Raw genomic sequence first — 18,077 nt, forward strand, 5'->3', positions numbered from 1 at the left:
CTTACTGTCTATGATTTGAACCATTCCTGTGACAGTAAATATAGATCCTGCTGCTTCACTTCAGGTTTACTGTATCCCTCTGACCTTCTTATTGACGATGAAACACAGAAATTGCATCGGAGTTAAATACAAAAGGCACAATGCCGACTTAAGTACTAGAAAACTGACTCTTCTAACAGTCTATGTTTTGAACCATTCGTGTGACACTTGTTATAGATTCCGATGCTTCACTTCAGGTTTACTGTATCCCTCTAACCTTCGTATTGACGATGAAACACAGAAATTGCATCGGGTTTAAATACAAAAGGCAGAATGCCGACTTAAGTACAAGTAAACTGACTCTTCTTACTGGCTATGATTTGAACCATTCAGTGACACTAGTTATAGATTCCGATGCTTCACTTCAGGTTCACTGTATCCCTCTGACGTTCTTATTGACGATGAAACACAGAAATTGCATTGGAATTAAATACAAAAGGCACAACGCCGACTTTAGTACAAGAAAACTGACCCTTCTTACTGTCTATGTTTTGAATCATTCCTGTGACACTAGTCATACATTCCGATGCTTCACATCAGGTTTACTTTATCCCTCTGACCTCCTTATTGACGACGAGACACAGAAATTGCATCGGAATTAAATACAAAAGCCACAATGCCGACTGAAGTACAAGAAAACTGACTCTTTTTACTGTCTATGTTTGGACCATTCATGTGATACTTGTTATAGATTCCGATGCTTCACTTCAGGTTTACTGTATCTCTCTGACCTTCTTATTGTTGATGAAACACAGATATTACATCGGAATTAAATACAAAAGGCACAATGCCGACATAAGTACAAGAAAACTGACTCTTCTTACTGGCTATGATTTGAAACATTCCTGTGACACTAGTTATAGATTCAGATGCTTCACTTCAGGTTCACTGTATCCCTCTGACCTTCTTATTGACGATGAAACACAGTAATTGCATCTCAATTAAATACAAAAGGCACAATGACGACTTAAGTACAAGAAAACGGACTCTTCTTACTGTCTATGTTTTGGACCATTCATGCGACACTAGTTATTGCTTCCGATGCTTCGCTTCAGGTTTATTGTATCCATCAGACCTCCTTATTGACGATGAAACACAGAAATTGCATCGGAATTAAATACAAAAGGCACAATGTCGACTTATGTACAAGAAAACTGACTCTTCTTATTGTCTATGTTTGAACCATTCATGTGACACTAGTTATAGATTCCGATGCTTCACTTTAGGTTTACTGTATCCCTCTGACCTTCTTATTGACGATGAAACACAGAAATTGCATCGGAATTAAATATAAAATTCACAATGCCGACTTAAGTACAAGAAAACTGACTCTTCTTACTGTCTATGATTGAACCATTCGTGTGACACTAGTTATAGATTCCGATGCATCACTTCAGGTTACTGCATCCCTCTGACCTTCTTATTGACGATGAAACACAGAAAATGCATCGGATTTAAATACAAAAGGGACAATGCCGACTTAAGTACAAGAAAACTGACTCTTCTTACTGTCTACTTTTTGAACCATTCCCGTGACACTAGTTATACATTCGGATGCTTCACTTCAGGTTTACTGTATCCCTCTGACCTTCATATTGACAATGAAACACAGAAATTGCATCTTAATTAAATACAAAAGGCACAATGCCGACTTAAGTACAAGAAACCTGACTCTTCTTACTGTCTATGTTTGAACCATTCCTGTGACACTAGTTATAGATTCCGATGATTCACTTCAGGTTCACTGTATCCCTCTGACCTTCTTATTGACGATGAAACACAGAAATTGCATCGGAATTAAATACAAAAGGCACAATGCCGACTTAAGTACAAGAAACCTATCTCTTCTTACTGTCAATGTTTTGAACCATTCCTGTGAAACTAGTATAGATTCCGATGCTTCACTTCAGGTTCACTGTATCCCTCTGACCTTCTTATTGACGATGAAACACTGAAATTGCATCGGAATTAAATACAAAAGGCTCAATGCCGACTTAAGTACAAGAAAACTGACTCTTCTTACTGTCTATGTTTTGAACCATTCCTGTGACACTAATTATAGATTCCGATGCCTCACTTCATGTTTTCTGTATCCCTCTTACCTGCTTATTGACGATGAAACACAGAAATTTCATCGGAATTTAATACAAAAGGCAAAATGCCGACCTAAGTACAAGAAAACTGGCTCTTCTTACAGTCTATGTTTTGAACCATTCATGTGACACTAGTTATAGATTCCGATGCTTTACTCCAGGTTTAGTGTATCCCTCTGACCTTCTTATTGACGATGATACACAGAAATTGCTTCGGAATTAAATAATAAATGCACAATGCCGACTTAAGTACAAAAAAACTGACTCTTCTTACTGTCTATGTTTTGAACAATTCCTGTGACACTAGATATAATTTCCGATGCTTCACATCAGGTTTACTGTATCCCTCTGACCTTCTTATTGATGATGAAACACAGAAAATGCATCGGAAATAAATACATAAAGCACAATGCAGACTTAAGTACAAGAAAACTGACTCCTCTTACTGTCTATGTTTTGAGCCATTCCTGTGACACTAGTTATTGATACCGATGCTTCACTTCAGGTTTACTGTATCCCTCTGACCTTCTTATTGACGATTAAACACTGAAATTGCATCGGAATTAAATACGAAAGGCACAATGCCGACTTAAGTACAAGAAAACTGACTCTTCTTACTGTCTATGTTTTGAACCATTCATGTGACACTAGTTATAGATTCCGATGCTTGACTCCAGGTTTACTGTATCCCACTGACCTTTTTATTGACGATGAAACACAGATATTACATCGGAATTAAATACAAAAGGCACAATGCCGAAATTAGTACAAGAAAACTGACTCTTCTTACTGGCTATGATTTGAACCATTCCTGTGACACTAGTTATAGATTCAGATGCTTCACTTCAGGTTCACTGTATCCCTCTGACCTTCTTATTGACGATGAAAGACAGTAATTGCATCTCAATTAAATACAAAAGGCACAATGACGACTTAAGTACAAGATAACGGACTCTTCTTACTGTCTATGTTTTGGACCATTCATGTGACACTAGTTATTGCTTCCGATGCTTCGCTTCAGGTTTACTGTATCCAACAGACCTCCTTATTGACGATGAAACACAGAAATTGCATCGGAATTAAATACAAAAGGCACAATGCCGACTTATGTACAAGAAAACTGACTCTTCTTATTGTCTATGTTTGAACCATTCATGTGACACTAGTTATAGATTCCGATGCTTCGCTTTAGGTTTACTGTATCCCTCTGACCTTCTTATTGACGATGAAACACAGAAATTGCATCGGAATTATATACAAAAGGCACAATGATGACCTAAGTACAAGAAAACTGACACTTCTTACTGTCTATGATTTGAACCATTCCTGTGACAGTAAATATAGATTCTGCTGCTTCACTTCAGGTTTACTGTATCCCTCTGACCTTCTTATTGACGATGAAACACAGAAATTGCATCGGAGTTAAATACAAAAGGCACAATGCCGACTTAAGTACTAGAAAACTGACTCTTCTAACAGTCTATGTTTTGAACCATTCGTGTGACACTTGTTATAGATTCCGATGCTTCACTTCAGGTTTACTGTATCCCTCTGACCTTGTTATTGACGATGAAACACAGATATTGCATCGGAATTAAATACAAAATGTACAATCCCGACTTTAGTACAAGAAAACTGACTCTTCTCACTGTCTAAGTCTTGAACCATTCCTGTGACTCTAGTTATAGATTCCGATGCTTCACTTCAGGTTTACTGTATCCCTCTAACCTTCGTATTGACGATGAAACACAGAAATTGCATCGGAATTAAATACAAAAGGCAGAATGCCGACTTAAGTACAAGTAAACTGACTCTTCTTACTGGCTATGATTTGAACCATTCCTGTGACACTAGTTATAGATTCCGATGCTTCACTTCAGGTTCACTGTATCCCTCTGACGTTCTTATTGACGATGAAACACAGAAATTGCATTGGAATTAAATACAAAAGGCACAACGCCGACTTTAGTACAAGAAAACTGACCCTTCTTACTGTCTATGTTTTGAATCATTCCTGTGACACTAGTCATACATTCCGATGCTTCACATCAGGTTTACTTTATCCCTCTGACCTCCTTATTGACGACGAGACACAGAAATTGCATCGGAATTAAATACAAAAGCCACAATGCCGACTGAAGTACAAGAAAACTGACTCTTTTTACTGTCTATGTTTGGACCATTCATGTGACACTTGTTATAGATTCCGATGCTTCACTTCAGGTTTACTGTATCTCTCTGACCTTATTGTTGATGAAACACAGATATTACATCGGAATTAAATACAAAAGGCACAATGCCGACATAAGTACAAGAAAACTGACTCTTCTTACTGGCTATGATTTGAAACATTCCTGTGACACTAGTTATAGATTCAGATGCTTCACTTCAGGTTCACTGTATCCCTGTGACCTTCTTATTGACGATGAAACACAGTAATTGCATCTCAATTAAATACAAAAGGCACAATGACGACTTAAGTACAAGAAAACGGACTCTTCTTACTGTCTATGTTTTGGACCATTCATGCGACACTAGTTATTGCTTCCGATGCTTCGCTTCAGGTTTTTTGTATCCATCAGACCTCCTTATTGACGATGAAACACAGAAATTGCATCGGAATTAAATACAAAAGGCACAATGCCGACTTATGTACAAGAAAACTGACTCTTCTTATTGTCTATGTTTGAACCATTCATGTGACACTAGTTATAGATTCCGATGCTTCACTTTAGGTTTACTGTATCCCTCTGACCTTCTTATTGACGATGAAACACAGAAATTGCATCGGAATTAAATATAAAATTCACAATGCCGACTTAAGTACAAGAAAACTGACTCTTCTTACTGTCTATGATTGAACCATTCGTGTGACACTAGTTATAGATTCCGATGCATCACTTCAGGTTACTGCATCCCTCTGACCTTCTTATTGACGATGAAACACAGAAAATGCATCGGATTTAAATACAAAAGGGACAATGCCGACTTAAGTACAAGAAAACTGACTCTTCTTACTGTCCACTTTTTGAACCATTCCCGTGACACTAGTTATACATTCGGATGCTTCACTTCAGGTTTACCGTATCCCTCTGACCTTCTTATTGACAATGAAACACAGAAATTGCATCTTAATTAAATACAAAAGGCACAATGCCGACTTAAGTACAAGAAACCTGACTCTTCTTACTGTCTATGTTTGAACCATTCCTGTGACACTAGTTATAGATTCCGATGCTTCACTTCAGGTTCACTGTATCCCTCTGACCTTCTTATTGACGATGAAACACATAAATTGCATCGGAATTAAATACAAAAGGCACAATGCCGACTTAAGTACAAGAAACCTATCTCTTCTTACTGTCAATGTTTTGAACCATTCCTGTGAAACTAGTATAGATTCCGATGCTTCACTTCAGGTTCACTGTATCCCTCTGACCTTCTTATTGACGATGAAACACTGAAATTGCATCGGAATTAAATACAAAAGGCTCAATGCCGACTTAAGTACAAGAAAACTGACTCTTCTTACTGTCTATGTTTTGAACCATTCCTGTGACACTAATTATAGATCCCGATGCCTCACTTCATGTTTTCTGTATCCCTCTTACCTGCTTATTGACGATGAAACACAGAAATTTCATCGGAATTTAATACAAAATGCAAAATGCCGACCTAAGTACAAGAAAACTGGCTCTTCTTACAGTCTATGTTTTGAACCATTCATGTGACACTAGTTATAGATTCCGATGCTTTACTCCAGGTTTAGTGTATCCCTCTGACCTTCTTATTGTCGATGATACACAGAAATTGCTTCGGAATTAAATAAAAAATGCACAATGCCGACTTAAGTACAAGAAAACTGACTCTTCTTACTGTCTATGTTTTGAACCATTCCTGTGACACTAGATATAATTTCCGATGCTTCACATCAGGTTTACTGTATCCCTCTGACCTTCTTATTGATGATGAAACACAGAAAATGCATCGGAAATAAATACATAAAGCACAATGCAGACTTAAGTACAAGAAAACTGACTCCTCTTACTGTCTATGTTTTGAGCCATTCCTGTGACACTAGTTATAGATACCGATGCTTCACTTCAGGTTTACTGTATCCCTCTGACCTTCTTATTGACGATTAAACACTGAAATTGCATCGGAATTAAATACGAAAGGCACAATGCCGACTTAAGTACAAGAAAATTGACTCTTCTTACTGTCTATGTTTTGAACCATTCATGTGACACTAGTTATAGATTCCGATGCTTGACTCCAGGTTTACTGTATCCCACTGACCTTTTTATTGACGATGAAACACAGATATTACATCGGAATTAAATACAAAAGGCACAATGCCGACATAAGTACAAGAAAACTGACTCTTCTTACTGGCTATGATTTGAACCATTCCTGTGACACTAGTTATAGATTCAGATGCTTCACTTCAGGTTCACTGTATCCCTCTGACCTTCTTATTGACGATGAAAGACAGTAATTGCATCTCAATTAAATACAAAAGGCACAATGACGACTTAAGTACAAGATAACGGACTCTTCTTACTGTCTATGTTTTGGACCATTCATGTGACACTAGTTATTGCTTCCGATGCTTCGCTTCAGGTTTACTGTATCCAACAGACCTCCTTATTGACGATGAAACACAGAAATTGCATCGGAATTAAATACAAAAGGCACAATGCCGACTTATGTACAAGAAAACTGACTCTTCTTATTGTCTATGTTTGAACCATTCATGTGACACTAGTTATAGATTCCGATGCTTCACTTTAGGTTTACTGTATCCCTCTGACCTTCTTATTGACGAAGAAACACAGAAATTGCATCGGAATTAAATATAAAATTCACAATGCCGACTTAAGTACAAGAAAACTGACTCTTCTTACTGTCTATGATTGAACCATTCCTGTGACACTAGTTATAGATTCCGATGCTTCACTTCAGGTTTACTGTATCCCTCTGACCTTCTTATTGACGATGAAACACAGAAATTGCATCGGAATTATATACAAAAGGCACAATGATGACCTAAGTACAAGAAAACTGACACTTCTTACTGTCTATGATTTGAACCATTCCTGTGACAGTAAATATAGATTCTGCTGCTCCACTTCAGGTTTACTGTATCCCTCTGACCTTCTTATTGACGATGAAACACAGAAATTGCATCGGAGTTAAATACAAAAGGCACAATGCCGACTTAAGTACTAGAAAACTGACTCTTCTAACAGTCTATGTTTTGAACCATTCGTGTGACACTTGTTATAGATTCCGATGCTTCACTTCAGGTTTACTGTATCCCTCTGACCTTGTTATTGACGATGAAACACAGATATTGCATCGGAATTAAATACAAAATGCACAATCCCGACTTAAGTACAAGAAAACTGACTCTTCTCACTGTCTATGTCTTGAACCATTCCTGTGACTCTAGTTATAGATTCCGATGCTTCACTTCAGGTTTACTGTATCCCTCTAACCTTCGTATTGACGATGAAACACAGAAATTGCATCGGGTTTAAATACAAAAGGCAGAATGCCGACTTAAGTACAAGTAAACTGACTCTTCTTACTGGCTATGATTTGAACCATTCCTGTGACACTAGTTATAGATTCCGATGCTTCACTTCAGGTTCACTGTATCCCTCTGACGTTCTTATTGACGATGAAACACAGAAATTGCATTGGAATTAAATACAAAAGGCTCAATGCCGACTTAAGTACAAGAAAACTGACTCTTCTTACTGTCTATGTTTTGAACCATTCCTGTGACACTAATTATAGATTCCGATGCCTCACTTCATGTTTTCTGTATCCCTCTTACCTGCTTATTGACGATGAAACACAGAAATTTCATCGGAATTTAATACAAAAGGCAAAATGCCGACCTAAGTACAAGAAAACTGGCTCTTCTTACAGTCTATGTTTTGAACCATTCATGTGACACTAGTTATAGATTCCGATGCTTTACTCCAGGTTTAGTGTATCCCTCTGACCTTCTTATTGACGATGATACACAGAAATTGCTTCGGAATTAAATAATAAATGCACAATGCCGACTTAAGTACAAAAAAACTGACTCTTCTTACTGTCTATGTTTTGAACAATTCCTGTGACACTAGATATAATTTCCGATGCTTCACATCAGGTTTACTGTATCCCTCTGACCTTCTTATTGATGATGAAACACAGAAAATGCATCGGAAATAAATACATAAAGCACAATGCAGACTTAAGTACAAGAAAACTGACTCCTCTTACTGTCTATGTTTTGAGCCATTCCTGTGACACTAGTTATTGATACCGATGCTTCACTTCAGGTTTACTGTATCCCTCTGACCTTCTTATTGACGATTAAACACTGAAATTGCATCGGAATTAAATACGAAAGGCACAATGCCGACTTAAGTACAAGAAAACTGACTCTTCTTACTGTCTATGTTTTGAACCATTCATGTGACACTAGTTATAGATTCCGATGCTTGACTCCAGGTTTACTGTATCCCACTGACCTTTTTATTGACGATGAAACACAGATATTACATCGGAATTAAATACAAAAGGCACAATGCCGAAATTAGTACAAGAAAACTGACTCTTCTTACTGGCTATGATTTGAACCATTCCTGTGACACTAGTTATAGATTCAGATGCTTCACTTCAGGTTCACTGTATCCCTCTGACCTTCTTATTGACGATGAAAGACAGTAATTGCATCTCAATTAAATACAAAAGGCACAATGACGACTTAAGTACAAGATAACGGACTCTTCTTACTGTCTATGTTTTGGACCATTCATGTGACACTAGTTATTGCTTCCGATGCTTCGCTTCAGGTTTACTGTATCCAACAGACCTCCTTATTGACGATGAAACACAGAAATTGCATCGGAATTAAATACAAAAGGCACAATGCCGACTTATGTACAAGAAAACTGACTCTTCTTATTGTCTATGTTTGAACCATTCATGTGACACTAGTTATAGATTCCGATGCTTCGCTTTAGGTTTACTGTATCCCTCTGACCTTCTTATTGACGATGAAACACAGAAATTGCATCGGAATTATATACAAAAGGCACAATGATGACCTAAGTACAAGAAACTGACACTTCTTACTGTCTATGATTTGAACCATTCCTGTGACAGTAAATATAGATTCTGCTGCTTCACTTCAGGTTTACTGTATCCCTCTGACCTTCTTATTGACGATGAAACACAGAAATTGCATCGGAGTTAAATACAAAAGGCACAATGCCGACTTAAGTACTAGAAAACTGACTCTTCTAACAGTCTATGTTTTGAACCATTCGTGTGACACTTGTTATAGATTCCGATGCTTCACTTCAGGTTTACTGTATCCCTCTGACCTTGTTATTGACGATGAAACACAGATATTGCATCGGAATTAAATACAAAATGTACAATCCCGACTTAAGTACAAGAAAACTGACTCTTCTCACTGTCTAAGTCTTGAACCATTCCTGTGACTCTAGTTATAGATTCCGATGCTTCACTTCAGGTTTACTGTATCCCTCTAACCTTCGTATTGACGATGAAACACAGAAATTGCATCGGAATTAAATACAAAAGGCAGAATGCCGACTTAAGTACAAGTAAACTGACTCTTCTTACTGGCTATGATTTGAACCATTCCTGTGACACTAGTTATAGATTCCGATGCTTCACTTCAGGTTCACTGTATCCCTCTGACGTTCTTATTGACGATGAAACACAGAAATTGCATTGGAATTAAATACAAAAGGCACAACGCCGACTTTAGTACAAGAAAACTGACCCTTCTTACTGTCTATGTTTTGAATCATTCCTGTGACACTAGTCATACATTCCGATGCTTCACATCAGGTTTACTTTATCCCTCTGACCTCCTTATTGACGACGAGACACAGAAATTGCATCGGAATTAAATACAAAAGCCACAATGCCGACTGAAGTACAAGAAAACTGACTCTTTTTACTGTCTATGTTTGGACCATTCATGTGACACTTGTTATAGATTCCGATGCTTCACTTCAGGTTTACTGTATCTCTCTGACCTTATTGTTGATGAAACACAGATATTACATCGGAATTAAATACAAAAGGCACAATGCCGACATAAGTACAAGAAAACTGACTCTTCTTACTGGCTATGATTTGAAACATTCCTGTGACACTAGTTATAGATTCAGATGCTTCACTTCAGGTTCACTGTATCCCTGTGACCTTCTTATTGACGATGAAACACAGTAATTGCATCTCAATTAAATACAAAAGGCACAATGACGACTTAAGTACAAGAAAACGGACTCTTCTTACTGTCTATGTTTTGGACCATTCATGCGACACTAGTTATTGCTTCCGATGCTTCGCTTCAGGTTTTTTGTATCCATCAGACCTCCTTATTGACGATGAAACACAGAAATTGCATCGGAATTAAATACAAAAGGCACAATGCCGACTTATGTACAAGAAAACTGACTCTTCTTATTGTCTATGTTTGAACCATTCATGTGACACTAGTTATAGATTCCGATGCTTCACTTTAGGTTTACTGTATCCCTCTGACCTTCTTATTGACGATGAAACACAGAAATTGCATCGGAATTAAATATAAAATTCACAATGCCGACTTAAGTACAAGAAAACTGACTCTTCTTACTGTCTATGATTGAACCATTCGTGTGACACTAGTTATAGATTCCGATGCATCACTTCAGGTTACTGCATCCCTCTGACCTTCTTATTGACGATGAAACACAGAAAATGCATCGGATTTAAATACAAAAGGGACAATGCCGACTTAAGTACAAGAAAACTGACTCTTCTTACTGTCCACTTTTTGAACCATTCCCGTGACACTAGTTATACATTCGGATGCTTCACTTCAGGTTTACCGTATCCCTCTGACCTTCTTATTGACAATGAAACACAGAAATTGCATCTTAATTAAATACAAAAGGCACAATGCCGACTTAAGTACAAGAAACCTGACTCTTCTTACTGTCTATGTTTGAACCATTCCTGTGACACTAGTTATAGATTCCGATGCTTCACTTCAGGTTCACTGTATCCCTCTGACCTTCTTATTGGCGATGAAACACATAAATTGCATCGGAATTAAATACAAAAGGCACAATGCCGACTTAAGTACAAGAAACCTATCTCTTCTTACTGTCAATGTTTTGAACCATTCCTGTGAAACTAGTATAGATTCCGATGCTTCACTTCAGGTTCACTGTATCCCTCTGACCTTCTTATTGACGATGAAACACTGAAATTGCATCGGAATTAAATACAAAAGGCTCAATGCCGACTTAAGTACAAGAAAACTGACTCTTCTTACTGTCTATGTTTTGAACCATTCCTGTGACACTAATTATAGATCCCGATGCCTCACTTCATGTTTTCTGTATCCCTCTTACCTGCTTATTGACGATGAAACACAGAAATTTCATCGGAATTTAATACAAAATGCAAAATGCCGACCTAAGTACAAGAAAACTGGCTCTTCTTACAGTCTATGTTTTGAACCATTCATGTGACACTAGTTATAGATTCCGATGCTTTACTCCAGGTTTAGTGTATCCCTCTGACCTTCTTATTGTCGATGATACACAGAAATTGCTTCGGAATTAAATAAAAAATGCACAATGCCGACTTAAGTACAAGAAAACTGACTCTTCTTACTGTCTATGTTTTGAACCATTCCTGTGACACTAGATATAATTTCCGATGCTTCACATCAGGTTTACTGTATCCCTCTGACCTTCTTATTGATGATGAAACACAGAAAATGCATCGGAAATAAATACATAAAGCACAATGCAGACTTAAGTACAAGAAAACTGACTCCTCTTACTGTCTATGTTTTGAGCCATTCCTGTGACACTAGTTATAGATACCGATGCTTCACTTCAGGTTTACTGTATCCCTCTGACCTTCTTATTGACGATTAAACACTGAAATTGCATCGGAATTAAATACGAAAGGCACAATGCCGACTTAAGTACAAGAAAACTGACTCTTCTTACTGTCTATGTTTTGAACCATTCATGTGACACTAGTTATAGATTCCGATGCTTGACTCCAGGTTTACTGTATCCCACTGACCTTTTTATTGACGATGAAACACAGATATTACATCGGAATTAAATACAAAAGGCACAATGCCGACATAAGTACAAGAAAACTGACTCTTCTTACTGGCTATGATTTGAACCATTCCTGTGACACTAGTTATAGATTCAGATGCTTCACTTCAGGTTCACTGTATCCCTCTGACCTTCTTATTGACGATGAAAGACAGTAATTGCATCTCAATTAAATACAAAAGGCACAATGACGACTTAAGTACAAGATAACGGACTCTTCTTACTGTCTATGTTTTGGACCATTCATGTGACACTAGTTATTGCTTCCGATGCTTCGCTTCAGGTTTACTGTATCCAACAGACCTCCTTATTGACGATGAAACACAGAAATTGCATCGGAATTAAATACAAAAGGCACAATGCCGACTTATGTACAAGAAAACTGACTCTTCTTATTGTCTATGTTTGAACCATTCATGTGACACTAGTTATAGATTCCGATGCTTCACTTTAGGTTTACTGTATCCCTCTGACCTTCTTATTGACGAAGAAACACAGAAATTGCATCGGAATTAAATATAAAATTCACAATGCCGACTTAAGTACAAGAAAACTGACTCTTCTTACTGTCTATGATTGAACCATTCCTGTGACACTAGTTATAGATTCCGATGCTTCACTTCAGGTTTACTGTATCCCTCTGACCTTCTTATTGACGATGAAACACAGAAATTGCATCGGAATTATATACAAAAGGCTCAATGATGACCTAAGTACAAGAAAACTGACACTTCTTACTGTCTATGATTTGAACCATTCCTGTGACAGTAAATATAGATTCTGCTGCTTCACTTCAGGTTTACTGTATCCCTCTGACCTTCTTATTGACGATGAAACACAGAAATTGCATCGGAGTTAAATACAAAAGGCACAATGCCGACTTAAGTACTAGAAAACTGACTCTTCTAACAGTCTATGTTTTGAACCATTCGTGTGACACTTGTTATAGATTCCGATGCTTCACTTCAGGTTTACTGTATCCCTCTGACCTTGTTATTGACGATGAAACACAGATATTGCATCGGAATTAAATACAAAATGCACAATCCCGACTTAAGTACAAGAAAACTGACTCTTCTCACTGTCTATGTCTTGAACCATTCCTGTGACTCTAGTTATAGATTCCGATGCTTCACTTCAGGTTTACTGTATCCCTCTAACCTTCGTATTGACGATGAAACACAGAAATTGCATCGGGTTTAAATACAAAAGGCAGAATGCCGACTTAAGTACAAGTAAACTGACTCTTCTTACTGGCTATGATTTGAACCATTCCTGTGACACTAGTTATAGATTCCGATGCTTCACTTCAGGTTCACTGTATCCCTCTGACGTTCTTATTGACGATGAAACACAGAAATTGCATTGGAATTAAATACAAAAGGCACAACGCCGACTTTAGTACAAGAAAACTGACCCTTCTTACTGTCTATGTTTTGAATCATTCCTGTGACACTAGTCATACATTCCGATGCTTCACATCAGGTTTACTTTATCCCTCTGACCTCCTTATTGACGACGAGACACAGAAATTGCATCGGAATTAAATACAAAAGCCACAATGCCGACTGAAGTACAAGAAAACTGACTCTTTTTACTGTCTATGTTTGGACCATTCATGTGACACTTGTTATAGATTCCGATGCTTCACTTCAGGTTTACTGTATCTCTCTGACCTTCTTATTGTTGATGAAACACAGATATTACATCGGAATTAAATACAAAAGGGACAATGCCGACATAAGTACAAGAAAACTGACTCTTCTTACTGGCTATGATTTGAAACATTCCTGTGACACTAGTTATAGATTCAGATGCTTCACTTCAGGTTCACTGTATCCCTCTGACCTTCTCATTGACGATGAAACACAGTAATTGCATCTCAATTAAATACAAAAGGCACAATGACGACTTAAGTACAAGAAAACGGACTCTTCTTACTGTCTATGTTTTGGACCATTCATGCGACACTAGTTATTGCTTCCGATGCTTCGCTTCAGATTTATTGTATCCAACAGACCTCCTTATTGACGATGAAACACAGAAATTGCATCGGAATTAAATACAAAAGGCACAATGCCGACTTATGTACAAGAAAACTGACTCTTCTTATTGTCTATGTTTGAACCATTCATGTGACACTAGTTATAGATTCCGATGCTTCACTTTAGGTTTACTGTATCCCTCTGACCTTCTTATTGACGATGAAACACAGAAATTGCATTGGAATTAAATATAAAATTCACAATGCCGACTTAAGTACAAGAAAACTGACTCTTCTTACTGTCTATGATTGAACCATTCGTGTGACACTAGTTATAGATTCCGATGCATCACTTCAGGTTACTGCATCCCTCTGACCTTCTTATTGACGATGAAACACAGAAAATGCATCGGATTTAAATACAAAAGGGACAATGCCGACTTAAGTACAAGAAAACTGACTCTTCTTACTGTCTACTTTTTGAACCATTCCCGTGACACTAGTTATACATTCGGATGCTTCACTTCAGGTTTACTGTATCCCTCTGACCTTCTTATTGACAATGAAACACAGAAATTGCATCTTAATTAAATACAAAAGGCACAATGCCGACTTAAGTACAAGAAACCTGACTCTTCTTACTGTCTATGTTTGAACCATTCCTGTGACACTAGTTATAGATTCCGATGCTACACTTCAGGTTCACTGTATCCCTCTGACCTTCTTATTGACGATGAAACACAGAAATTGCATCGGAATTAAATACAAAAGGCACAATGCCGACTTAAGTACAAGAAACCTATCTCTTCTTACTGTCAATGTTTTGAACCATTCCTGTGAAACTAGTATAGATTCCGATGCTTCACTTCAGGTTCACTGTATCCCTCTGACCTTCTTATTGACGATGAAACACTGAAATTGCATCGGAATTAAATACAAAAGGCTCAATGCCGACTTAAGTACTAGAAAACTGACTCTTCTTACTGTCTATGTTTTGAACCATTCCTGTGACACTAATTATAGATTCCGATGCCTCACTTCATGTTTTCTGTATCCCTCTTACCTGCTTATTGACGATGAAACACAGAAATTTCATCGGAATTTAATACAAAAGGCAAAATGCCGACCTAAGTACAAGAAAACTGGCTCTTCTTACAGTCTATGTTTTGAACCATTCATGTGACACTAGTTATAGATTCCGATGCTTTACTCCAGGTTTAGTGTATCCCTCTGACCTTCTTATTGACGATGATACACAGAAATTGCTTCGGAATTAAATAAAAAATGCACAATGCCGACTTAAGTACAAGAAAACTGACTCTTCTTACTGTCTATGTTTTGAACCATTCATGTGACACTAGTTATAGATTCCGATGCTTGACTCCAGGTTTACTGTATCCCACTGACCTTTTTATTGACGATGAAACACAGAAATTGCATCGGAATTAAATACAAAAGCCACAATGCCGACTGAAGTACAAGAAAACTGACTCTTTTTACTGTCTATGTTTGGACCATTCATGTGACACTTGTTATAGATTCCGTTGCTTCACTTCAGGTTTACTGTATCTCTCTGACCTTCTTATTGTTGATGAAACACAGATATTACATCGGAATTAAATACAAAAGGCACAATGCCGACATAAGTACAAGAAAACTGACTCTTCTTACTGGCTATGATTTGAAACATTCCTGTGACACTAGTTATAGATTCAGATGCTTCACTTCAGGTTCACTGTATCCCTCTGACCTTCTTATTGACGATGAAACACAGTAATTGCATCTCAATTAAATACAAAAGGCACAATGACGACTTAAGTACAAGAAAACGGACTCTTCTTACTGTCTATGTTTAGGACCATTCATGCGACACTAGTTATTGCTTCCGATGCTTCGCTTCAGGTTTATTGTATCCATCAGACCTCCTTATTGACGATGAAACACAGAAATTGCATCGGAATTAAATACAAAAGGCACAATGCCGACTTATGTACAAGAAAACTGACTCTTCTTATTGTCTATGTTTGAACCATTCATGTGACACTAGTTATAGATTCCGATGCTTCACTTTAGGTTTACTGTATCCCTCTGACCTTCTTATTGACGATGAAACACAGAAATTGCATTGGAATTAAATATAAAATTCACAATGCCGACTTAAGTACAAGAAAACTGACTCTTCTTACTGTCTATGATTGAACCATTCGTGTGACACTAGTTATAGATTCCGATGCATCACTTCAGGTTACTGCATCCCTCTGACCTTCTTATTGACGATGAAACACAGAAAATGCATCGGATTTAAATACAAAAGGGACAATGCCGACTTAAGTACAAGAAAACTGACTCTTCTTACTGTCTACTTTTTGAACCATTCCCGTGACACTAGTTATACATTCGGATGCTTCACTTCAGGTTTACTGTATCCCTCTGACCTTCTTATTGACAATGAAACACAGAAATTGCATCTTAATTAAATACAAAAGGCACAATGCCGACTTAAGTACAAGAAACCTGACTCTTCTTACTGTCTATGTTTGAACCATTCCTGTGACACTAGTTATAGATTCCGATGCTTCACTTCAGGTTCACTGTATCCCTCTAACCTTCTTATTGACGATGAAACACAGAAATTGCATCGGAATTAAATACAAAAGGCACAATGCCGACTTAAGTACAAGAAACCTATCTCTTCTTACTGTCAATGTTTTGAACCATTCCTGTGAAACTAGTATAGATTCCGATGCTTCACTTCAGGTTCACTGTATCCCTCTGACCTTCTTATTGACGATGAAACACTGAAATTGCATCGGAATTAAATACAAAAGGCTCAATGCCGACTTAAGTACAAGAAAACTGACTCTTCTTACTGTCTATGTTTTGAACCATTCCTGTGACACTAATTATAGATTCCGATGCCTCACTTCATGTTTTCTGTATCCCTCTTACCTGCTTATTGACGATGAAACACAGAAATTTCATCGGAATTTAATACAAAAGGCAAAATGCCGACCTAAGTACAAGAAAACTGGCTCTTCTTACAGTCTATGTTTTGAACCATTCATGTGACACTAGTTATAGATTCCGATGCTTTACTCCAGGTTTAGTGTATTCCTCTTACCTTCTTATTGACGATGATACACAGAAATTGCTTCGGAATTAAATAAAAAATGCACAATGCCGACTTAAGTACAAGAAAACTGACTCTTCTTACTGTCTATGTTTTGAACCATTCATGTGACACTAGTTATAGATTCCGATGCTTGACTCCAGGTTTACTGTATCCCACTGACCTTTTTATTGACGATGAAACACAGAAATTGCATCGGAATTAAATACAAAAGCCACAATGCCGACTGAAGTACAAGAAAACTGACTCTTTTTACTGTCTATGTTTGGACCATTCATGTGACACTTGTTATAGATTCCGTTGCTTCACTTCAGGTTTACTGTATCTCTCTGACCTTCTTATTGTTGATGAAACACAGATATTACATCGGAATTAAATACAAAAGGCACAATGCCGACATAAGTACAAGAAAACTGACTCTTCTTACTGGCTATGATTTGAAACATTCCTGTGACACTAGTTATAGATTCAGATGCTTCACTTCAGGTTCACTGTATCCCTCTGACCTTCTTATTGACGATGAAACACAGTAATTGCATCTCAATTAAATACAAAAGGCACAATGACGACTTAAGTACAAGAAATCGGACTCTTCTTACTGTCTATGTTTTGGACCATTCATGCGACACTAGTTATTGCTTCCGATGCTTCGCTTC

Source organism: Schistocerca serialis, chromosome 11, assembly GCF_023864345.2.
Source record: "Schistocerca serialis cubense isolate TAMUIC-IGC-003099 chromosome 11, iqSchSeri2.2, whole genome shotgun sequence".
Lineage (NCBI taxonomy): Eukaryota > Metazoa > Arthropoda > Insecta > Orthoptera > Acrididae > Schistocerca > Schistocerca serialis.